The sequence below is a fragment of the Chaetura pelagica genome, unplaced genomic scaffold, assembly GCF_000747805.2.
Source record: "Chaetura pelagica isolate M959 unplaced genomic scaffold, ChaPel_1.0 scaffold45, whole genome shotgun sequence".
NCBI classification, from domain to species: Eukaryota; Metazoa; Chordata; class Aves; order Apodiformes; family Apodidae; genus Chaetura; species Chaetura pelagica.
In genome coordinates this window covers 3,302,564-3,328,505 of record NW_009953217.1, presented here as the reverse complement: position 1 = coordinate 3,328,505, position 25,942 = coordinate 3,302,564, and positions in this window count along the sequence as shown.

Genomic DNA, 25,942 nt, shown 5'->3' with positions numbered 1-25,942 from the left:
AAAGGGACTTGTTTAATTTCTTAGTGTTGGTGGTTTATAGGAGTTAAGTTTCACTTCTGTAGTAAAATGCCAAAAGGGAGACATATACATGTTACCAGGAAATTGTAAAAAGTGTCAGTAAAGGGCTTGTCACTCACACGTCAGGAGGGTGAGTGTGAGGGGAAGTGTCAATACACTGTGGGTTGAACTGGGTCTGGAAGGGTTTCTCTGGGGAACAGACCAGGGCTGGGTGGCACTATTCCAGGGATAGTGGTGAGAAAGTCTCTTGTCTATGGCAGCCTCATCAAGTGAGTCTGAGACTTGATGTCAGAAGCTTCTCCCCTTCCTCCTTTTTACCTGCCTTGCTGCTGCACGCATGGGAATCCTGTGGGCTTTCCTATCATCTAGAAGGGCAGCTGGAGAGAGGCAGGGAAGCACAGACCTCCCAGTGTCCCTGGGAGCCTTCCAGCTGGCACAGGCAGTACTGAAACACACATGAGCCATCAGCAAACTGCTAACTGCCTGGAGCAGAGCAGGAGAGGAGCTGTTCCTTGGTTGGGTGTCTCCATGTTGCAGTACCTGGTGAGGTGGCACAGATCATTTGCCAGCCAGACATGCCATGTTGCTCCTTCAGGCACAGTTGAGGCTGGATACAATGAAATCTAAGGGCAGACATCTTTGATGTTGGTTTCACATGCAGGGAACAGCCTGGCTGCATGGAGCGTAAACAAAGTGCTTATTTTACAGCCAATAACTTATTGTGCTTCTTGCTGAAATTATATTAGAGCCAGCTGCAGACTGGTTTGCACGCTCTGATAGTGAGATCCTGTTCCCAAAGTGTCACAGCAATGGCAGCAGAAGGCTGAGAAATGCCACCTGCAGTTGAGAAGAAGGGGTCACAGCCTCAGCAGGCATCAGCCAGGATAGCACCACAGCAGTCGGTGTTCCCCCAGGCCTGGTGTGCTGCAGTGGAAGGACCTGGCCCATTTTGCACGTGCTGAGAAGTCCTTTCTACTTGTAGGCTGTGTGCTGAGAAAACTAGGTGCAGCTTCTTCTTGTTGGTGGATATCAAAGAAAAAACTATCCTAGATGCAAAGGAAGCTGGAGGAAGAGGTGTTGGCATTTCTTTTGTGCTGTAATATGGAGGATTTTATTCAGTAGAGGTTCTCTTTCATGGAGGGGCCTGTTTAGTCTATGCCTGTTGTGTAAATCTGCGTGCTCTGGATTTCCAGTTCAGCCTATACATCATTGAGGAAAGGACTCTATGAGCAGCACTTTTTGTTTCTAGTGCCCTCATCACTGTGGCACACTAAACCTCTTGGCCACTGTGCATGCAAATTAATAGTAATAATAAAAAAGATTACTGTGTGTGGCTGATGATCAAACGTAGAGAGCTTGTAGCTTAACAGACATTTAAAACAACCCTTGAAATTCTTGTTGATCTTTTATCATTGCTACTGTGCCTGCCAACTCTTGGGAAAGCTGTGGTCTGTGTATTATGTTTGTTGTGGCTCCATTTGTGACAGCTTCTTGGAGACAGAAAGTGGACTTGTGGGGCAAACACTGGATGATGGCCAAAGAAAGGCAACGCACCAGAAAGAAGCTACAACTCAGTCAGTGGGGTCGTAGCAGCAGAAAAACGTTGCTGCTGGGAGAAAAGCTTACTGAGATCAGTGATGAGAGATGGCTTGTCAAACATGGTCCAATTTTAAAACAATTTCTTCTCCCCCTCTCTCTGTGGGCAGCTGCCCAGGTGTGTGAACCTCTGAAATGTGCTCCTCCGTAACATGCCAGATTTACTTTGGATGACTGTGTAATGGGCTAGCTTGGAGAAAAATGACATCTCTGAAGCAAACAAGGCTGGATTGCTCAGGGGAAGTGCTTGAGTAGCAGCTGTGTTCTCTGTGCATCCTGCAGGCAGGTGGTCGGGGCAGCTCTCGCACCAGCAAAATTAGGGGGCTGCACTGGGGGGTGATGTGGAAAAGAAGTCCCACATGAGCAATGCAAACCGGTCACAGCTCAATCCTGACAATCCCAGCCCAGGTGTAAATGCCTCTTGCTGCCTTTTCCAGCCTGGGGGACAGCAAGGAACTGATGGAGGCACCTAAGTTTTGGGGTATCCTTGATGGGGGGGACGAAAGGGCAGGCAGACCCCTTCCCTCACTGCTTTCCTGTTGTTCTGGCCTTGGATACTCTGCACCGTGGGTTGGATCCAAGCATGGCTGGATTTATCATCTGGGCAGGATGCTAAGTGGCATTTAGCCCTGAAAAGCTCTACTAGATAAAATAACTCATTGCCTGTCCCTGATGGTCAGTGTTCCAGCTGCTGCGTGAAGGAGCAGGGAAGGCAGCAAAGTGTCTCCTTGCCTGTTGAAAAGGGCTGCAGTGAACCAGCATCTGTAGGCCTCCAGAAATGCTTCCCTGCCTTGGTGCCTTTTTCCTTCTTGGGGGAAGCAGGTTCATTAACTGAAGAAGCTTTGGGGCAGCCTGAATTGGGGCTGCTGAAGAGAGGGGGTTGCCTGGCACTGGGCTGTGCCATGCAGGCTGTCTCTCCTAAATCTCTGCCCTGTTAAAAGAGATTGGTTTGTTTGTGACAGGCAAAATGCCCTTCCAGCACATGGGCATTAGTGTAAGCGGGTGAAGCTGCCAAGACATCATTACTGATCATTAAGTGTGTTTATAAAGGCAAGGCCAGAAGCTGGGAGGGCCCTACTGATCCAGTCCTGCTGCTGTAGCTGAGCCAGTGGTGGGAGGGTGCAGCAAGGTAATACTGCTCCCAAGTAGATTAACTTTTAAACCAAAAAGGCCCAATGCAGGCCAGGTGCAGGGTCTGGCTGTGCACCTTGATGGATGCAGTATGATGATGATGGGGTCTTGTGCTCTGTGGGCAGGAGGACTGAGTCCCCTCCCTGGGCTGGGTGCTTTGTCCCCAGGGGGCAGAGCTGCAGCTCACTCTGGGGTGAGGGACAGGGCTGGGGCCAGAATGGTCCTGCTGGTACCTGCTCATGCACAGAGCTGTGCAATGGCACTGGGAGCTGCCTGATGCCAGGCAGGGTGCAGGCAGGGGCTGGGGGTTTGATGGGATCAGCCTTCACAGAGTAATCCTTCCTCTAGCATGGATTGTGCTGCAGACTGAATTGTTACTAGAATAATTTTATTACTTTAAAAAGTCCTCTAAATCTACTGCAAGAGGCTCATCACTTGGCATGGCTGCAGAGAGGCTAGGGCACACCAGGGGCCTCAGCCCCCAGGTTCAGGCTTGCTGGGTGAGCAGTGAGCAGTGGCAAATGGGGGATTTGAGTGGGGCTGCTCCACACAGTGCCCATGCTGGGGAGGGGATGCAGGCACGGTGGTCAGTTCACTGGCTGTTGTCACATCCCTGTTGACATCTGCTGACATGAACAATGTGCTCTGCAATGGGGTCCCAGCACAGCTGGTGTGGGTGGGAAAGCTCTGAAGGGAGCCAGCACCTTCACTCAGAAGTTTGTGAGTCTGTTTTGGTTTCAGTGCTCCTTCGGTCCAGACAAAAGGCAGAGCAATTAGATGTGGTGATGCTAGAGAAGAAAAACAACCTTGACAAGAGCAAAACCCTTTGCTGCCATCCTGCCCCTGGGTTTTCTGAAGGGACTAGAGGCCAGGGTTTTGGGCAGGGTGAGAAGGAGCCTCTGAAACAAAACCATGTGCCTCCTGCAATCATTCCTCATGGTGTTGTACTGTATTGTGGTGCTCTCCCAGCCCCAGCTGAGGTTGGAATTAGCTGTGGGCACAGGGGAGGAAAACAGCAAATGCGGCTTGGTGGAGGAAAGCCTTGTCTGGAAAAATAATTTGGCTTCAAGTCAAAGCTGCCACTTGAACTTTTGGGGGCTATTAGTAGAAGCTGAATAAACATCCCCCTTCCCCTCTAGGCCATTATTTTCCAGTTTGTTTGGGTACCAGCCAGTAGCAGAAATGCTTAAAATACTGCAAGGTAAGAAGCTGGGTTTCCAGCACTATCAGCAGCAGAAGGCAGTAAGGAACCATGTCTGAGGAACATCTACTGTGGCAAATCTGACTGGCTGGCTGGGCTGCTACAGAGCTGTTACTAAAGAGCAGTCAGTGTTTTGTTGCTTTGCTGGACTTGTGGCACAAGCAATGGAAGAACTAGTGTTCCTCTTAGGGCTGAATGCTAAATTGAAAACAGCTTTATGGAAAGGACTCTGTGACCATTTATTTTTTTTCCTTCTATTGATAATTTCCAGATTTCCCAGTCTCTGCTTTCCTGGATGTGGTCTGGGTGGCCTGCTTAGGAACAGATTGTTGTAGCTGTTCAAAATAATTGTGCCTCGGCTCTTTGCCAGTCAGAGTAAAACAATCCTTTGGTAATAATACTTCGGTAAAGGACATGGGTGTTTATAGGAACCTGCTGATGGTGGATCCCCTGGAGCCTAGAGTGCATGCAACAACCCTGCTGAGCTCCTGCAGAACATTGGCCATCACGGGAGAAGGGACAAGTGTCCCACTGTCCTCATGAGGACATGGCTACACTTGGAGCAGTAGTGGCTGTGACATAAGGTAGCAGGGAGGAGCCTTTAGCCAGTGCAGAGATCCTCTGCCTGCCCCATGTGTTGTGCATACCAAGAGCAAAGTAGTTTCCTACCTCATTGAATAATGGGAAGCAAAAGGGCTTGTGTCCAGCGGTGATTGCGGGTGGAAATGAAATGCTCCTCTGGTGAGCAGGCAGCAATGCTGGCTGTGTGCTCAGTGTCTGCGAGTGAGGGATGGTACTCAGAGAGCTGTTGCAACCCATAGCAAGCCTGAGTCGTGACAAAAAAAGGGTTTCTTTGTCCATGCCTGTCTTCTCTGCTCTGGCAGAATTTACACACATCATTCCTGAGGTTGAGATCATTCCTACTGGAATAACTTATAAAGCATCAATGAACCATAAGGATTTAAACTTCTCTTCCTCTGCAGCCTTAAAAGGAAAGAGCTAAAGGCAGGATACACAAACTGGTGAAAATTACTGATTTTATTCACTATTTTTACATTTTTTTTTTTTTATTTTTTTTTTTTTTCAGAATAAAGTTGGTCCTGGGTAATTTAATAATCCTTATGTATTCTGGGTGGGGATGCAGAGCTGAAATGTAGTCAGCACTCAGTGCTTTAGAGAACCATGCTGTTGTTCTAGTGTCTAGGGACTGTTTTATGATTGTAACTTTAGTTGATCAGATGATGGGCTGCAATGCATTGCCTTTACCTCCTTTACTTCCCATTTTCATAGCAGTTTTTCTGCAAACAGTATAATGTAAGCAGACTCTATTAACTCTAATTACTAAGTAAAGGGCTTTCCAGAAATGAGGAAGGAGTAAGGTGGTCCTTCCCCATCCCTGCCTGAAAAATCAAGGGATGGTATTTGCTGTCCTTAAAGTATCTGAGTGCTGAACAAGGCTGGACATTTTTCCTGGGCAAAATGGAGTTTTTCTGCTAGTGCCTCCTGGGATTCTAGGGTTAAAATAAAGCTGCAGATCTCCTGATTTGTGTTAAAAGAAAAAGAAAAATAAGATCAAAGTTAGGTATTGGTGTTGCCCTGGACCAGGCTTGATGGTTTTGGGTAAATGGGCTGATGAGTCAAGAATCCAGGACAAGTGACTAATCCAACCTCATGGGATCATAGCCCAAAACCAAGTTACCATTTCTTCATTTCTTTTGCCCATGTTGTTTAGTCACTGCCACTGCTGCAAAGTGGTGTTAAATGCTACTGCTTCAGAGGGAATGGCTTGGCCTCTGCAGGGAGCAGGTACAATAAATGTTCTTTAAGAAATGCTTGCTGCCAGCTGCCTTCCCTGAAGGTGGGACGTTTGTTATTATCCAAGGAAGGCAAAGGATGTGCTACTGTGAGCAGTAATTCACCCTGACAGAGGGCTCCTGCCAGAGCCATCATCCCTGCAGCATGGTAGAGGAGGGAGCACAGCCCTCGGCTGTGAGTAAGCAGAGTGAACTGTCAGCCTCTTCTGGGTGGTATCAAAACAGCCCAGTGCCAACATGTTGGCTCCATGCTGCCAAAAAATCAGGACTGGCTTTGGCACAGGTGATGGGAGCTAGGGTGTTGAACCTGGATCTTCCTGGCATGGCTGGCCCTTAGAGCTACCCCTGCTGTCACTGAAGCAGGGACTTGCCATGGATGACAGCAACTGAAAACCTTAAGGTCAGGTTTCATTGGGACAACTGTTACCATGTGTCTAAACTGCATTTTAAAGTGGGGCTTAAGTAAATAAGTAACCTAAGCACTCTTGTTCCACAGTAATCCCCATGTCTGCTTGATTAGTGGGTAGGAAAATGATTAATGATTAATTGGGAGATAATTTCCCATATTTTGGGGATTTTTTGTTGGGTTTTTAGTGTTTTGTTTTGGTTTTTTTTGGTGGTCTGTGTTTTTGGTTTTGGGTTGGTGGTTTTTTGTTGTTTTGTTTTTGTTTAAAGTCCAGGCCTGTGGGTTATCTTGGCTGTCTGAAGGGTGAGCAGTTTCTCTTGTCCTTGAAAGTAAATGCCAAACTACTCAAGCTTGGCTGCAGCATTGGCTTTATTTGCTAAGGACTTCAGAGCATGCCTGAAGAACAGAGCAAGAAGGAAGAGGGAAAACAGACAAGTAATTCTGACACACTTTAGTATTCCTGGCAGTGCTGCTGCCATCAGCTGTTCTATCAGCTTTCACAGCCCATGCTATAATTAAGATCTGTCAACACCGATAAAAGGGAGAACATTCAGTCAACTAATTAAGTATCGCTTTAATACTCTAATATTTAAATTCAGGTTCCTAAATCAGCAGAATAATAAAATGTTTTATGTCTGCTTAAATGGCAAGGGAACAGAATGTGAATATCTCAACAGCGGATTTAATTATCAATCTGCCTCGTCCCCGTGGAGCAGAGCGGGTCTCGGCGCTGCTGCGGTGGAACCAGGATCCGTGGCGGTGGCAGGAGGTGCAGAGCCAGCTGAGGGCAGGTCCCGGAGCTGGGGAGTCCCAGCAGCACGGCTGGGGTGGCAAGGGTTTGAAATAAACCCGAGCATCCTCCAGAGGAAACGAGTTGGGCTGGCTCAGCAGGGGGAGAGAAATGGCTTCTGGCGCTAGGAGGAAGATGGGAGCCTTGTCATCTGGGCTCACAGCCTGCAGTGTTGGTGCTCTGCGTGTGGTTACCAGTGGGGTCACCTCACCCAGCCCACCTGTGCCTGCCCTTCCAGTGGCCCTTTGAGCTGCTCTTCCCTCGTCTCCCGTGTCTGAGACGTGCCCTGTGCTGCAGTCCTGGCTGGGCAGACTGCACGGGCATTTGGTGGAGCCGCTTCGGCCCCAACAGCCCTGCAGGTGTGTCTGTGCCCTGGGCTTATCCGAGCTGCTTTGCTCTGGAATTATAGTCAATACCAGTTTTCTGTTACTTTTAGTCGATTGCTCCTTGGGTGTTAGATTGCAGACCTTGCTCAAGTGGTAAATCTGCACGAGGTGTAAATGTTTAACTGCAGTGCTGGGAGATGCTGCTTTGTCCTTTCCCTGTGTGCTGTGGCCAGTGATGGCTCTGTGTGCTGGGGAGGAACAAGTGAGGCATGGAGCATCCATGATTTGGGATGCTTGATCTGTCATCTGTGGCTCCAGATATGGGAAAAGAGCTAAGCAGGGGGAGAATAGTGTCTGAGCTAGACCAGGTATTAAGTTGGGCAAATGCTTTAGCTGGCCTGACTCCAGTATTTTTGGATATTTTCCTTTGTTCTTTTTGTCTTAGCTTGCTGTGAACGTTTTAGGGAGCACGTTTACCAGAAGGAGTGTTCATGGGAAGGGAAATATTTGTTCAAGTTAATCTCCAAACCTAGCACTGCAAACCTAGATATTCTAAGCATTAGACTAGAAACCTGATGGTGACTGCTGTTCTCATCCTGGCAAGAATCACGAGCAGCTGAGCAGCTCTTGTGTGCCATTGAAATAAGGGAAATTTGGCAGTTTTGGGGAATGGTGGTTGCAAGGAGTTGGTTGCTACTAAGGATGGCTATGGTCTGGCCTTGAGCTCCTGCCAAGCAATGATGCTGGGTCTGGAGTTCTTTTAAGGCTTAAAGCTGTTATCAGAAATTACCTGGGGTACAAAAAAGGCTTGGAAAAAGTAAATTTGGAAAATCCCATTCATTTCACATGTAATTTGCAAACAGAAAAAGAGATTAAATTAATCAAGGAATGAACCATTGCAGATTATTTGTTCAGTTGTTGTAGGGAGATGATTTATGATTAGGGACCCATTTGTAATTGTGAACAACTCCCTGTGGAAACTTTGTACTGTACGAAGTATTAGACATCTAAAATTGGCTGAAAAAGTGCTTATATTTCCTAATATTGCAGTGGCTCCAAAACACCTTAATCAAGATCGCAGCCTTCTTGCATTGCACTTTTAAGATGTTGATGTACGAAAGAACACTTGGTCCAAAGAACTGTCAGAAAGTACTAGGACTTCCATTTTACAATAGGGCTACAGAAGTATGACATTACTTGCCCAAAGTCAATTAGAGTCTGTAGCAAACTTTAGGAAAGAATGAAAGTTGACTTAGTCCAAGTTAAATGCTATGTTTTGCATGACACAGTCCCAGAGCAGGATTTATCACTGGCTCATGTGAACATGATGTATTTCTGCTATAGAAACCCCACCTTTGCAAAACTGAGAAATTTATCTGACTGTTTGAATTCTGAGTAGGTGGTATGAAGTCCTGTAATTTGCCCTCTGTGTAGTAAATGGAGTGTGGGCTCACCTGCAAAAGGCAGCTCAGCTGTCAGCTAAGTTTGTGATGTTGGGCTGGATGAAGTTGGGCTGCCCTGCTGCATCTCACCTGGGAGTCAGGTACAGGGCAAACATCAAATTATTTTGAATTGAGCAGACAAGGAGAAGGCGTCTCTGGAAGATGCCACAGAGAATTCACAGTACAGCACTGCTGTGCAGCTCCAGGCTTATTATCCTTTCTCCTTCTCCTAATTGCTTCACGCCACAATTGTTCTGCGGGTGAGCTATGGCTGCTGTTACTGTCTGACTCTGGCACTGCTGGTTCGTAGCAGATGATGTTCTGTCCCTACTGCCCCAGTGGCTGTGTCCTGAGCATGCCACTCAGTAAGGGGAATGGGATGACCAGCAAAAGCATGGGATTATTTGTTTTAAAATAGAGAAATGTGGCAATTTCATATCCTGCAGTTCCTTCCTGACAACTCATCCTCCTGCATCACATTCCAGTGAGTGACAGCAACCAGAGGCTATTCATACGGGTGGCATCTCAGCATGTAATAATCATAATTACATGAAATAATAACTATCTAAAGGGCAGCACAGTGAGCGACAAGGCAGAGAATACACCTTGACACCTGCCAAAGATGTACTAAACACACTGAGAAATTTTCCTCAGGATCCTGTCACTTTGTCAACTAACAGAACCAGCCAGAGTTAATAAAATTACTCCAACAAAGTCAAGTGGGGTTTTTTCCCTTGCTGCCAGTGAGCTGCTGTTCCCTTGCTCACTGCTGTAACACAGGTTCACAGAGGATTTTGATTTAGATCTGGCAATGCTTTTGTTGTTACTATTTCTAGCCATCATTAATTGGAGACGTTCATCTTCTTTTAATTATTAGTGATAATAACAATCATTGATAAAGTAGCGGTGGCAGCAGACTTTGGGGACCTGGCTCCAAAAATCCTGGAAAGGTTTGACATTTTCTTTGCTGCCATTCCTTCTAATGTTTCATTCTGCCTGGGTGTAATGGCTGGGGTCTAGGGCAAGAAGTACCATGTGGCAGCTGATAGCACTTAGAGTTTTTATCTTGATATGCAGTAGCAAGTGATCATAGACTGTGCAGTGTCTAATCCTTTCTGTGAAGCAAACATGGAAATTATTTGGACAGACCTTCCTCAGAAAAAAATGGTTATGGAAAGACAGGAAAGGGTGTATGTGTGGGCAGATAATGTGTGTAGATAAAAGATCAACCACATATTGACCAGAGTTAAGGATACCGTGTGTCCCACAGGTTGTCACCTTTTAAGATCATCTGCAAGTTATCCCAGTCCCCCTTAAAATGAAACAAACTGCAGGCTGGGGACTAGAGCTTTATGGGTGAGTATTGGACTTGTTGCCCAAAGGTCCGTGGCTTGTGTTGTGAGTTCAAAGTGGATATTCCCTAATGTCCTAAGAATCTAACAGTGGGAACAAAGATGCAGGACTGTTTTTTCCATCACTCCTTATGATTATAATATCTGCATTTTATGTGTCCTTTTGGGGCTGTTCTCTGTCACTTTAAAAATTCACTCAGGACAACTAAAGTGGTGGTAGGATTTTTTTCTGTACATGGCTGCGAGATAATGGTGTTTGAAAATAGCTTGTTATATTCCCTGATATGGTTCCTCTCTTCCTGGGGCTCCTGTGCCTTCTTCACCTTCTTGGCTTGGATTTAGGTAGGAAGGAGAAGAGCACTGTGCCGGTGCACTGCAAACGCAGAGGTGCCTGTGGCCCTGAATAAAGGTGTTAGACATTGTGGCTGTAAAATAACACACAGGATGAAGTTCACATGAGAGATTTGTTTGTACTCCTGGCTGGATGCACCGGTGGTTTCTATGGGAATGGGAAGGGCTGCACAGTAGGACTCTGCTCCTAGTGCACATGATAGAGTGCTAATGGGGAGGGCTGCAGCATCCTGAAGCCCTCGTTAATCCAACCCCCCACCAGCTCCTCAGCCTCCATATCATGTCCTGCTTCAGGCAGGGGCAGCTTGCAGGCAGGTCACGGATTGTGTCACAAGAGCTGCAATTTTTAGGAAACAAATGCATGTTTCCATTGTAGTCATGGGACAAAAATACATTTTCTCTGCAGCCTTCTGGTGATTATTATTCTGGAGAGTGGAGGTGAGGAGGGTTTATTTATTTTTGTGCCCATAATGAAGCTGCCATAGGGGAAAGCAGAACTGCAGGTGGAGTTTGCTTCTTTATCTCCAGGTCTCCCTCCTGTGTGGCTGCACAGAAAACCCAGGACAGAAGGCAGGTGACTTCAGTGCCAGCTGCTGTGGGCTGGTGGAAGTTGTGTCCCCTCTTGAGAGACTGACAGCCAAATTCTTCTCCTAGGGCACACACCTGCAGGCGAGCCCCAGGTCTGTAGTGGGACCCACCCCATGCTTGGTTTTGTAGTGAAAGCATCCAGAGGGAAGAAGTGGTCCCAGGTTGCCATGAGCTGGACCATTCTGGTAACTCTTTCTGGTAATTCAGTGGCTGTAGCATCTCCCCTCTTGGCTGCCTTAGGAGCTTCTAAAGGACAGTATAAAATTCACCCCACTTCTCCCTTCCTTGCAGCTGCACTCCATGAGCTGATGTGCTTTGAAAAAGTGGGTGTTGTGTCTACCCTCTTGTCCAGCAGCCCTCCTAGCAGCTCCCTGGGAGCTGCACCCCAGGTTTCCCCAGAGAGCCCTGGGGAGCTCTCAGGCTTAGCAACCCACAGTGTCAAGTCAGAACAAAACCTCAATTATCCCAGCGTTTGCCGGGGGGGCAGGGATTTCTGGAAATGCGTGGGTTTCCCAGGAGCTGCTGAGTGCCATCTGCTGGAAGAGGGGCTTTGCTCCGGGGGCTGCGTTGTTCTGGGAAAACATCCACGGGGAGATGGAGAGATTGGCAGGGAGAGGCTGAGGGCTGTTAATAATACAGTAGGTGAGGGAAAGCAGAGGATAAAACATGCCAAAAATTGCATTCAGACAACAAAGATGACAGTTATTTTGATTTGTAAATGTCTACCTAGTTGGAAAAGCTGCCATAAATAATACCCAGCTGTCAGCCTGCCCTGATCCACGGGCTGTGCTGAGCAGGGCTGTGCTCAGGCATGGTGCTGATGCTGGGCTATATTTTTCACAGTGTATGTACAGGATAAACATATACTCTTCTCACACATGTTAATCACTGACAAATCCCTGCTGCACCTGCACTATGTCATGTTCAGCCACTGAGTCTTCAGAGACAGAGGGTTGTTGAATTATTTTTATATATATATAAATTTTTCCTTCTTCTCCCTCAGCTAAGGCAGGAAAATCCCTTATCCCACAGCTCTGTTTTTACTTTTGTAACAATTTGTAACACCAATTGGCCGTTCATTTTGGGTTGGCTGTAGCAGCCAGGGGCAACATTAGCTCTAGGTGGCAATGCCTGGGTAGCCCAGTAATGCACCATGCTGCAGACTTCCTCTCCCCAGGCTAGGAAAGCAAATTAGCCCAAGCCATTTCCAGGAAGATTCTTGACTGTTGCCAAGATTTCACCTGTTTTGTGGATAAACAAAGCACTTAAATCTTTAGGGCTATCAATATTTATAGATTTATCTGTTTGAAGGCCAAGAGGGAGCATTTATCTTTATCCACTCTGCTCTCCATAGGCTGCAGAAGAGCATCAGCCCATCTGCAGCCTGGCCCCTCAGCCAGTGCCTGCAGGTCCTGCAAACAGAATGGTAGCTGCTGTTGATTCTGGCTGCAGCTCAGGGCACGGGGATCAGTTTCTTGATTGAAGCAGGAACCAGCAACAAGAGCAGGTGTTTGCTTGGTGGTATTTGTCTGAATTTAAGTTGCCTACTAGTCCTCGACATGATGCAGGCAAGCTGCCTCCCTGCCGGAACATCTCCCACGTCAGCACAATATCAAACACTGCTTTGAGCATTTGAAATTTTTTCCCAAAGAGTAGAAACAACCTGCAGGCAAAACAAGGTTGCCACCTTGTGAGGACCCCCTCAGTTCTTTCTTCAGTCCATTCCTACACCTTGCATTGGCTCTCCACTCAGCTTGGGGCTGAAGACCATGTCCAGACTCCTGCTTCTCTTGTCCAGCTTACCCCACACCACATTGTAGCCATGTTGCTCCAGGCTTTGGTTTTTCTGTTGCCACCAGGCCTTTCTCTCCATGTGGTCCTGTGTGGGCTTTCAGAGTGGTAGTCATCTCTTCTTGGCATTTGTAGATAGCACATTCTGAGGGTGTTGGGTATCTCTACAACACACACAGTCAAATCATGTGTGTTGTGTTAAAGGACAGTTTCAGCTTCTTCTAGTTGTTGTGTTGTCCAACAATATCAACTGATTCCTGAAATTGACTCCTGAAGGCATTGATCAATGAGCTAGATTTATGGTCAGGTAATTGAAGAGTGAGGAGGATTTTTGCTTTTCCCCATAAGCTCTGAAAATGGCTCAGAAACAAGCTGAGCACCCCAAGAGCTTAGTTCAGCTGTGTCCTGTGTTTGGAATCTCTTACATAAATAGCTGAAAAGTCCCCTGAAAGTTTGGGAAACATTTGGAAGCAACCCTAGATGGATTTATAGCTGCCCATCAATAATCATATGAATTCATGCTGTGTGTGTCTTTGCCTGGCTATTTGACTGAATTTTGTTTTGTATTCTGGGCTCAGACAGATTTGCAAGAGAAATTAGGGGGAGACAGAGTCTGCAGCTTGAGCTGAACACAGCATTCACATACCCTGGGAAAGCAAAGCTGCTGGGTGTTTTCCACAGCTGTGACCTTCAGACTAATAAGGAAATTTCCTGCTTAAAGATGCACAAATCTTCTAACAGTCCTTTCTTTCAAGGTGCAAACCACTACTGGTAAATACCTCATCTGAAAATACAGTTTGCACTGTAGTCAACTGTCATGCACTGCTTTGGCTGGCCAGCCTTCCTGGGGCTGCAAAGCAGGGTTTGCCATTAAATCAAAGTGCCTTTTTCTTTGCTCTTTGATTGATATGTCTCATCGTGTCACAGAACTATATATAGCTTCTCTCTACCAGGAGGTGTAGTGGCTGCTCCTGGCTGTGTCACCTCAGGTCAGATTAATTAACCCTGACATCATCCATTTTCACGGACAGGGATCCCATTCCCTTCTGCTTGTAAACAGAAGCTGCTTCCAGAGCACAGGCAGGCAGGAGGCACTGGGGAGCCTGTGTAAACACCCTCAGTTCTCACCCAGCCAAGGCATTTCCAGTGCCTTTTAAAAAGAGCAGAAGCCAACTTTTCATCTCCTTGTTTTTCTTAGGGCTTAGCAAGGAACCAGTAAGTTTGCAGCAGCTCTGATTCCAAACATTTGCTCATTTCTTCAGCTCTGCCGTTGGCTTGGTGACAGCGTTTATCTGGTGTCAGGGCTCCAGCCGTTCAACAGCTCTGGGCTATTCTCTTCAAGGCCAAGCTGCTAAGGCTGGGGTTTCCTTTGGAGGGGCTGTTTCAGTTACAAAGTCAAGGTGGAATAGGGAGTGAAGGACCATGAGCAGGCAGTCAGTGGAGGGTCTAAACACCAGCTCTGAAAGGCTGTTAATTGCTCTCCCAACCTTTCACAGGGGTTAAGGCCACAGCAGCAAAGACAAGACAAGCAGCTGCTCCAGCTCTGTAATACCCATTTGTTGTTAGGAACTCTCCAGTGCAGCTGGGGTCTGCATAATTGCTGCTGTGTTCTCCTGGTTTAGTATTTTTCTGACTTGTGCTGCTCATCTGGTCTGGCATTGAGTGACCTCTTTTGAGAGCAAAAGAAAATCTGTGCAGGTGCAGGGAGGAAACACCTTCAAATATCAGCTTCAGGTGAGAATTGTTCTTGTGTGCAAGTGTCTAGGAAGGGCATTTCCTTTACCTCTATTTCTCCTTTCTAATCCTGTCCCAGATTCTTTTTTCCCCTGCTGTCTTTCTCAAGCTAACAGTCTCATATCCCTCTGCCCCAACCTGTTGGCCAGGAAGCCCCTGTTCTCTTGCAGAGCTCAGCCTGCCATGAGCACTGCTGTGTTGGTGCTCGATGCTGCCCAGCAGATGCTGCAGCTGGAGCTGGGAGCACTGGTGGGTACCTGTGTGTCAGCGCTTGTCCTGAAGAATGTGTCTTTGCGGGGAAAAGTCTGGATAGATTTTTAAGGCTCCTGCTGTGAGCTGCTAAGACTTGAAGTGGCTTAAAGTCTCTGCAAAACCTCATTTTTTTTTTGGATGGCGCTTTCATCCTGTCAGTCCTACAGCAGCCTGTGAGCTGGTGATGGCTGAGAGGAGTGAATTCTTGCACTCTAGCCTAGATTCTTATCCTCTCAAAGCTAGATTTTTGTTGTCTTTTTTTTCTTCTTCTTTCCCCCCCCCCCTTTTTTTTTTTCTTTTTTCCTTTTTTCTTTTTCTCTTGATTCCTATAGGACTGATTTTCCTGTTATGGCTGAGCTTTTGTGTGTGATGTCCCATATTTCTGCTTAGCTTTTTAGACTTAATTTTCATCAATGATTCTGGAACTGAACATATGGATACAAGGGAAGAAACCCAGTTCTCTGTCTTTAGGGCCCTGCAGTTAACTTTAACCCTTTCAAAAGAGCCCTTGCCTGTGGAAGGAATGAAAATGCAGTGTTCTCTTTCACTGCTTTGTGTTTGCTACATTCTGAGACCTCGTAGTCTAAGACCCCTTTATGCTGTTCTAGTCAGAGAAGAAGCAAAAAAGGGCTTAAAAATTAATGTATGACACCTAACTCTTTCTTTTCCCCTTCTGCATGAAGGCTTTTGTGAGCCCAGCCCTTCACAAACTGATGCATTGAAACCTGCACAAGACAAACTGGAAGGGCTGTTTGGCTTCAGGTTTGGCTCTCCTCCATTCCTGTGGTTTTTTTCTTTGCTGTCATGTTGGTGTCATTGCTGCCAAGAGCTGGCAACTGAGACAGCAGTGAGTCAGTGGGAGTGGGAGGCAGTGGGACTGAGATGTGCTTGGTGGGTTCCTCCTGAAGTTCAGAATCTGCCAGTGCCTCTGCGGGATGGCTCTGAGGTCAGCCCTGTGATTGATGATGCTGATAATTTCCCAGGACAACAACTGGAAAGGCTCTGTGTGGGTCTGGTGATGTGGGATGTGTGAGGAAGAAGCAGGTTGGAGGTGGGGACAGAGGGATGGAGGTGGGGACAGGCGGGATGCAGCAAAGAGAGCATGACAGACATGCTTCTGGAGAAAGAGCACCCAGCTGCAGTGCTACTTGCCCCAGGCATCCCACGTGCCAGCTGAGTTCCAGTGGGTTTTGGTCTCCAGGGAGAAAGGGGCAGCTACCCAAGGTCCCAGCAAAACTTGCCCTGCAGCAAACCTTTGACAGGTGTTAAAAAGTCAGACTGAAATGGAGTTTTTAAAAGTTAAGGCAGGTGGAGCTGGGTTTTAGGAGATCTGGTTCAGTTTGTTGGCTCAGCTCTGCCTTGCCCAGGGGACCTGGGGGTAGCTCCAGCAGCTGACCCTGCTGCTGGCATTTCTAACCTTTGGCTTGAGGTTTTAAAAAATAACCATTCTGGGTTTTGTATTTTTTTTGTTTGGAGCATGAGTGCTTCAATTTTCTTAGAAAATACTACTGAAGGATAGCAGGGGGAGTGAGCAGGAGAGATTAAGACTACTCATGGGCTGGATCAAGATTTTGTACAAGATTTTTTTTCCCCTAGTGCTACCAGCTGTATAAGATGAAAATGTCAGGAATCCTGCAGCAGGCAATGACAGCCCAATGCAAGCTGCTCATCACCTCACCTCGGGACTCCTGGTTTGTGTCCTGAAACAAGGAGGCTTTCTCCCAAAGCTTTTTGCCTTATGCTTTCTTGTTAAAAGCCTCAACTGCCTTCATGTCTCTCGGTGTGACCCTTGGAAAAGCTGGGGATAACGGGAAGAGGGAGAGAGCTCAGCACTGGTACTGTGCTGGCCCCTTGCAGAAAACAGGCTGGCAGCACAGAGCGTTGCCCTTGTTGTGCCTCATGAGCACCTCCCTTCTCAAACTGTTGCATGCGAGATTTATTTCTCCAGCCTCCACAATACACACTAGCTCTGCCTTTTTCTGGCTGGAATATCATTCTGCTACTTCATATTTCGTGAACTTCCTCATGCCTGTTATTTTTCTTTTATTTCTCTTAGCAACACTTTTCATTCTGGACTTATTCAAACTTAATTCATGTGCCATTTGCTCTGTGCTCTGCTTTCAGCATATTAAAAAAATAATTTCAGTTGTACTAGGCTGCAGACTAATCCCTGTAGTATCCCATGAGCATCTCCCTTCAAGCTGATGCATGTCTGGTCCTTAATTTTCTTTTGTTCATTATGCTTAAGACAGGATTAAACAGAGAGGGAGGTGTGTGTAGCTGAGCCAAATTGGAAGCTGATGAGAAATAAAAAATTGCTCTACACATGTGAAATGAGGAGTAGGGTAAAATAGACTAATGTGAAAACAGCCATGAGGCTCATGTTAATGCCAGTAGGTACTAAAGGCATCAATCCAGCACAGCTCAGTTGCTGTCATCGTTGGATTAAGCGAGTCCTGTCCCTTGCTGGCTGGCTGCACATCCATGTGGTGGGACAGTGGGTGCTGTACCAGTGCCAGGGCAAGGTGTGGGACCCCACTGCTGCCAGGTACCTGCTGTGTGGCCTTGGCAAACAGGGGTGTGCAGCCCTGTTCCCCCAGCTGTGGGGAGCAGGGGGACTCTGACACCAGTAAAAATTGTTGTTGCTGAGAGGAGTGTGGAGCCTGTACAACTGCTGTACCAGGGTGAGGACTGACAATAACTGAAGGTTCATTAGCAGTTGCCTCTGACCACAGGTGTACTTACTGTATGGTCTACACAGTGCCAGGGTTGAACTTTGCAGATGGCGTCCTAGCAGGACTTGTAGCAGAGAGCTGTCTTTGAAATGCCTGATGTGATGAGCAGAGGTCTGACTTATGGCCATTAGTACTTGCCCTAGAAACACCCTGACTAGTCTGGCCAGTGCCTCCACTGCCAGCTGTCTCCATCTCCTGGCATCACCCTCTTGTTAACATGTGTGTTCCTCCATGGGCTGAGAAGGGGGTTTGCCACCAGCCTGGGGGGGTGTGACACATTGCTGTCCCCCTGCTCCTCGAGGGCTGGGTCTCCTCTGTGCCATCTCTCCTCACACTTGCTGCCAGCACAAGCTGTGAGCTGCTGTGACTGTGGGTTCTGCTCCTGAGCAGGGGAAAGCAGGGAACGGATGAGTCTGTGCCACCATGAGACCTGAACGCAGAGAGGTGTGCTTGTCAGTCGTTGTGTTTTCTTTATTTTTTCAATGTACTTTGCTGAAGAACTATTATACATAATTGGTTCTGGATTAGTGCACAAGCTGTGTTCAGATAGCACTTGTCACCTTGGGAATAGCTAAGGCTGCAGAACAAGCCAGAGCAGCGGGCTTGAGCAGAAGGGCTTTATGTGCTTGTATGTTTTGTCTTCTTTTTGTTTTTAAATGTGTCTTAAAGAACAAAAATACACACATACTTTAAGCAAGCACTTCTCTGCACAGATCTGTTTTGTTTAAAACATCAAGTGTGTTCCTTTAGCAGATCAACATTATTGTGTTGCTCTTCTAAGGCAGTGCCAGTTCTGTTTATTTTTTTAGCTGAAATAATTTCCTCAACAGGTTTGCTTTTGAAAAGACACTTCTTTGTGTGTATCTTGTTCAAACCTAAACTCATCTAGCTACTGTTCTGCACTTCCAATAGATATCTTGCAGATAGGGAACAATACTTTATTATTGGAAAGCAAATGCTCACATCCAAGCCATCTCAGAAGTACATCAAAATCTGTATGAAATGGATTTCAAGCAAATGAACTCTAAAATCCTGGGTTTGATTATCTCAGAGAATCCCTGCTGAAACTAATAAAGCAGCATCATGCAAAAGACATTCTAGGCTCAATATTACCCAGTATTAATTATTGTTATCTCTTTGCTAGTGGTTGCAGCCCTGCAATTTTGCTTTCCAGCAGAAAAAAGCTTTTGGAATAAAAAGAGAAAATAAAGCTCAATATGAACATATCAGACCTGAAACAAAAGCTGTTGAGGTGTACTGTGGTTCCTTCCCCAAACCACAGCCTAGCATGCTTCTGCTTTAAGAAACTGGCTTTAAAACCACCCATGCCAGAGATCAAACTTTGCTGCTGCTCCTCTTGGAGAACCTTTTCTTGGACTGCTGAGGGCAAGGAGGTATCAAGGGAGGCTGGCCAAGAGGAAAGCCCGAGGTGTCTTTTCAAGTCTACTGTTTGCTCTCCAGAAAATGAAACTTGGATGAATTTGTACAACAGTGACATCTGGTGATACCCACTAATAGTTACTGGTTTTGTATGGTTTTTTTAAAGAGGGTGGGCTTGAAGTCTGCAAATAAGTTGGTCTCAACTCAAGATCTGCTGGGGTTGCTCTTGGCAGCCAGCTTGCTCTGTGTGGTGTGAGTCTGTGGATGCTACAATGTGTGAGAAGAGGGGCATAAATCTGTGACTCCTCTTGAGTCCCTCTCACATCTCTCATTAATCCATCCTGAGGGGCAGGAAATGCAGTCCCTGCTGAAAGTATGTTACTCTCATTGTAAACCTTGAGTCTTGGTAGACCTCACTTCTATGCAACCTGGTCCAGCCTTTCTAATAATTAGGGGGAAACTGTTTAAATGAGATGGAAAGTGCTCTTAATTGATAAGAAACATTTTGCAGATCTCTCTGTCGGTGCTCCAACGTCAAGCAGCGAAATGTTAGTGGTGGGTGTATGGTTAAAGCTACAGTTTATTCCCTGTGGGTCCTTCTGTCATCAGGAGAACTGACATGGGCATGTTGTCTGCTGACCACAGTGTCCTTGCAGTGAATGAGAGTGAAGAACCACTTCTGTTCTCCCTTCTTCTCCCTTCCTGGATGTCCCACAGGAGATGATAACGTACCTTTCCACTTTCCATGTTAAATATCAGGCTCTCTCTGCCTTGCTGCTTAGTTTGCACCTGGCAATGGAATCTGGGGGAAAAAGGGCACATTTCCAGCAAATGGTGGTGGGGGATGTTTGCTGACCTCTCTGTCACCACTTGGAGGTCTATGTGCCATAGGTTTGTATGTTGCCTGTATTTTTCCCCTTCCTCCCTAGTATTCATGTAAATTAAAACAATTCAGAAAAAGAGGTTTCCACAGGTGAAGTCAAATATGTGGACTGTTAGAGAGAAATCAGGTTATTCCCCCTTCCAGGGATTATAAGTGGCCTTAGGCCAAAATTCTGACAATGCATCTAGACCACCTCCCAGGATCAGTGTTTATGTGAACACTTGATGTCTACTGTTGTCTCTTGGAAAAAGAGACAGCTGTGCTCCTGAGGACAGGGCCTGGGTACTCTCCTGCACTGCATCAAGCATATCAATGATGCTTAACAAAGAACTAATAAGAAAAGTAATGCTTTGAATGTGCAAACGTGGGGGACAGAGGGAGAGGCATATGATGAGGCTGAATTTGATTTCTTTAATATTAGATGTTATACATACACAATAAGCAGAGTCAGTGGCATTATTCTGTACTCATTTCCTTCCAAAGGAGAGAATATGAATTAAATCACTCCTTGGAGAGTAATAGAGAGATAATGTTTTCACACTGTTAGTCAGATGCTACAATACCAGTGCATATTTTCTTTTTCCTGGTAATATAAACTCAGAAACGACAATCCAACAGAAAGGTAACACCTGGTGTGCAGCCCAAGGACTTTGCTTTCCATTCTGGAAACTGGTATAATTGAAAGCTGTGACTTCTGTAGGTTTGTCCTGGTTCTCTTATGGAAATCTGCACACCTGTACTGTTCCTCTGGTTTGTGTGTGCCTGGGGCTTCTGATGTGATGATGTTTTACCTCTTCATAAAATACCAGTAGTGCAAAGGAAAAGGTTTTTATGTATTAAAAAGCAGATAATCCCCATGGTCTCAAGAACAGGGAGACTAGATATCCCTTAGGTAAAAGCCATGGCATGCATCCATGTAGATGGGTAAATGATTTGAGAATCCTATTGAGAAACCAGAAGGATACACCATGTTCAACACTCTTGAGTTTTTAAGAGAAAGTTCATTCAAATTCGGTAAAATGATTCTGTCTGTGCTGGTCTGACCATGTCAAATCAATTTGATGAGTATTAACATACTAAAAATATCACCCTTTTCATGAAGAGAGACACACATGGCTGGAAAGCATATATAGTGATGGTTGGCCTCTCCATAGGGATTCCATAGAGATATTCCAGTGTTTTTTCTTGCAAGGACTAGAAACCTTCAAGCATGCCATGGGGAAGATGGGAAGAAAAATCTATGCAGCCTCTTTCCACAAAGTGCTAATTTATCTGAAGTCTATCCTGCTATGTGCTCTTGAGCATCCCTCCTATCCCAGTTTATCTCACAGAGTCCAGCTCAGCCTGTCAGGGCTGCCCCAGCATTCTCATAGCCTCTTGTGCCAGGGCTTCTCTACCATCTATAGCACCAAGGGACTGTGGCTTGTTCTCCACTCATAATCCTTTTACCTGGTTTTCCTCAGGAGCCTCCAGAAGCTGCTCCTGGGAAGCTGGGCTTGTCCCACAGCCTGTGCCTCCCCATATTTCATCTCCCCAAACCCACAGCTATGCTGGAAACCAAAAGTTCCCTTGTAGTCCCTCAGGGATCCTTATTGACTTTTATGGTCTTTAAAAGACCTCTGCATGGATTTGTAATCATTCTACGTGTACACTGAGCAACACTAACATAACTGGTAATTAATTTGTTTTAATTGTTTTTATATAATCCCCGCGAGCGACCTCATGTTTTGTTTTGCATCTGTTATGTTTCTGACTCAAATTTTAATGCCTTAATGGGAACAGTGCCAACTGCTGTTACACTGAGCTATGAGCAATCTCCTGGCACACTTCCAGTCCTTTATTGTGGAACTAAGTATACAGCACTGTAATTTAACTAGCAAAATGTGGCAAATCACTATTATTAATAACAATAAATCTATTTCTGCAGGTTGACAGCATTAAAATAACAAATTACTCTGCAAAGAAAGCTGGTAATTTTGGGTGTTTTCCATTGCGATCATGCAGAAGTGTAATATCCATTATTAAGAGCCTTTTGGTGTCTGATGAAGGGGCTGTTTGCACATGACAATGCATCATGGTACTTACTACAAGGGAGGACACGGAGGCCTTGACCGTGGCTATTTCAGTAATTCATCATTTTAGTTTAAATGTTAAGGGCAGGATGGGGCAGGTTACAGAAAACTGTCTCCCCCTGCTTCCTAATCCCCGCGAGCGACCTCATGTTTTGTTTTGCATCTGTTATGTTTCTGACTCAAATTTTAATGCCTTAATGGGAACAGTGCCAACTGCTGTTACACTGAGCTATGAGCAATCTCCTGGCACACTTCCAGTCCTTTATTGTGGAACTAAGTATACAGCACTGTAATTTAACTAGCAAAATGTGGCAAATCACTATTATTAATAACAATAAATCTATTTCTGCAGGTTGACAGCATTAAAATAACAAATTACTCTGCAAAGAAAGCTGGTAATTTTGGGTGTTTTCCATTGCGATCATGCAGAAGTGTAATATCCATTATTAAGAGCCTTTTGGTGTCTGATGAAGGGGCTGTTTGCACATGACAATGCATCATGGTACTTACTACAAGGGAGGACACGGAGGCCTTGACCGTGGCTATTTCAGTAATTCATCATTTTAGTTTAAATGTTAAGGGCAGGATGGGGCAGGTTACAGAAAACTGTCTCCCCCTGCTTCTCATTTCCCTCTTCAATAATGGTGTCTCATCCAGTCAGTCAAATCTTAATGCCCCAAATCTTAATTACTCCTCCTCTCTTCCCTTCATTCTCCTGTTGCTCTCTTCATTCTTGAATCCACAGTGCCCTGCAGCGTGCGAGTCCCCTGGGGTTTAGCTGACTGCTTGATTTGTGCAAGACTTCAACCACAAGAGCAATGCCCACCAGACACTCATATTTTTAAAAGATTTAGCAGCTGAACTCCTGCAGACTGCCACTGGATTGCAGCAGCCCAGCCACTGTGAAAAGACCAAGCCAAAATCACAGGCTTAAAATTACTTTCAGGCTGAAGTCTCTGGGGGAATTTACATGCTACACAAGGAGGTTTTCCTGAAGCTCTTGGAGCTATGCACATCCAACCCCATCCAATGCCCCTCAGGGAAAGCCTGAGCAGTAACCCTAGTCAGTGCAGCCCGTGTATGGGGCAACACTAATTTTCTACAGCCTGATTGAGAAAGCCCCATCAACCCCTTCCCATCTGAGCGCCTGTAACATGTGGTGACTGGGAGGGGGTTGAAGAGTGTGCCCCAGCCCCTTGGGTTGAGGGTGGGAAGATGTGGGCTGAGGTGGTGAGAGGCAGGTGATTGAGGTTATAATAGGGAACTGGTGACTCTGGCACTTGGGGCTTGACAGACTTCACTGCTTATTTCTTTTGTTTCCATGTTTCATGTTAGTGGGACAAGGTATTCCAGTGAGCTTAAATGGGAGTTAAAATATGAAAAAGAGAATACTGGAATATCTGCCTCATAAGTTGCAGGCACAAAAATGTTCTTGTATAATCTGTCTGTGAAGTTACTGTTTTTCTAAGAATTTATAATACACCCAGGGGCTTTACTCACTTTCTGGTTGTTATTTTAGGGTAGTCCTTATCCAAACCTATTGCAGGTAGGGGAGATGTTACTGATTATTGCCTCAGCCCATTCGCTCATTCATAGAGTGGGCAGAAAGCTTCCAGGTTTGTGAAGGGGAAATGTGAGACAGCAGTGATGCTGCTGTATCTGCAACCTGACAAGTGTGTTCCCTGGCTCTGGACAAGCTCTCCCAGCTATGTGGGTACATATCTGGACAGGTGTTTGAGTGGAAATCAGCTGGAGACCTGCAGAGTGTCTTTGCAGTCTGTCATCTGTTGTCAGCTACTCATTGGATGCAGAGGAGTTTATTGGCATCAACTTCAGCGTGGGTTACTGTTAGTAACTCTCAGCTCTTTAAAATACAGCCTTGGGAAGTGTAGCATATCCTTAGAAGAATGTCAAGAAGAAAGGCTGTGTGATGGCAAGGTCAGGAAGAGTAAATAAGTGATGTGGAGATAAGTGAATGGAGCAGAATAGTAAGGGAATGGAAACAAAAAATGTGGAAAATGAAATTAAAAAGCTACATGGAAAGGGACCTGGTTGATAAAACTATTAGAAATGTCAGGCACTGGGAATCAGGGAGGAGAGTTGGTCCAGAACTTGCTCACCACATGTTTGCCTCTGCACACATCTCAATGAGTGTGGAGTCGGGGTGTTGGAAGGTCCAGTTGGTGAGCAGAAGGAGACTCACGCAGTTTGCTAAGTGGTGTTTGAATGGAGCAGCAGTGAGTGTGAAGAGAGAGCTGACACTCCTGTGAATCTGCTTGTTGGTGCAGCTGAAGCAGTTGTGATGGGGTGGTTTGCAGTGGACTGCCATGTTCCTGCTCAGCTCCTTGTGTGCAAAAGAACTGGCATAGAGCTCCTGCTCCTGGGGATTGCTAGTGTTCTGCTGGATGGTTTTATTTTTTGTGCAGGAATAATTGGGAAGGAGAGGCTGGAAATCACTTTAGCTCTTTGTGCTTGTGTAAGATGAAGATGGTGCTTGCAGCAGGATGACCCTGCCTTCTTCTACATGGAAACCCATGACTGTATCTCGATAGTGGCTTGAAAGCTCACCTTGCAGAGCTCAAGCTCTCAGGCTTCTCTTGCAGTTGCACCAAGAGCTTAGTCAGTTTTCTTAGAGATTAAAGCATCTCCTAGGTAGCTGAGTGGGCTCTGAAGGGTTTAATCCACAGCGGCTTGGACCTGAAGCACCAGCCATGCCATGCTGAGTTGTGCAGAGAGATGCAGCCCCTTGTGAGCACTAAGAGTCAAACAGGGCTTTGAGCTGTTAGCCAGCCTAATCTGCTGATCAGACTGATAATTCAAGTTTAGTGAGTTCCACACCAGCTGCTGTTCCCCCAGACAAGTGCCTATGGCTCCACGGGGCAGCAGTGTTGATTTCTCAACTGGGACTGTGGGTCCCAGTTCTCCTGAAAAAGTAATAAATCCTCTGCTACTTTTGTTCTTTGCATCCCACCCTTTGCTTTCAGCAGAAGGTCCTGTGCCACTTTGCAAACAAGATGAAGGCACTTCAGCCTTCTGGTTGTTTTTATCCTGTTGATTTGCAAAGCAGCCAAATCCTTGGCCTGGCATGGTGGAGAGTGGTGACATCTCCAAGCCTTGCTCTGCTGTTGAAGCATTTGGTTTGGAGTGTGCCCCAGATTTGTTAGTCTTTGAAGAGTTGTGACAATTTTAAAGCATGTGTTTGCAGCAAGAGCCTGGCTTTGGTGTTCTACTTGATGTTTTTCTGTTTTCTCTTTTTGTTCCTTATGGCCTGTCCCTACCATTCAGAGGCAGCTCCGGGCATGGGTGAAAGAGGCAGACTTGCTAGGGGCTGCAAACCTCCTTTTCTCTAAAGTCTGGAGAGGCATCAGGCAGAAGCACATACGTAAGTAAGCACAGAGGGGGAGACATATTTCCCTTCACTTATGTTCACTCTGTGAACTCCAGTTTCCCACAGAGCACTTCACACTGTATGAACAATATTCTGCAGATACATGTATGTGACCTGTGGGGACGGGTGTAGCTATGGACATCAAATCTCAGTTCCTTTGCCCCTGGCCTCTAAGGATGTGAATGGTGAATTAATAAGCAGCACTCTTTGGTATTGCAGAGCTTCAACTTCTGGGAAGCAAGCTCCTGCAGGCAGTAGGCCATGTACTTGATGAGAGCTCTGCTGTCTGCAGGAGAACATGGTTAATTTAAATCTGAAGATATTTCCACCATTTCTGCTTTCTGTAGGAGCAGAAATTGAGAGGAATTGTACATTACTACAAAGCTGCTTTGAACAGAAAGTTGGCAAGTCAGAAGTGGTGTAATTTATCTCCAAAAGACTGTTGCACAGGGATTGAACTTAAAAATGAAATAAAACTAATAGCTTATATTAAAAGGCAGAGGCCAGTGATATTGAAGATGGAAAGGTGACATTGGCTTCTGTGACTGGAAAAGTTATCTACAAATTAGCAACTGTTGCTGCTGTTTGTGACAAGACAGTGGACAGTTAAAATATGCAAACTAACTGGAGCCAATTCCAAGCACTAAGAGCTCTGCTCTTAAAGATCTTATTCCTTGTTTAGTCAGCAGCAG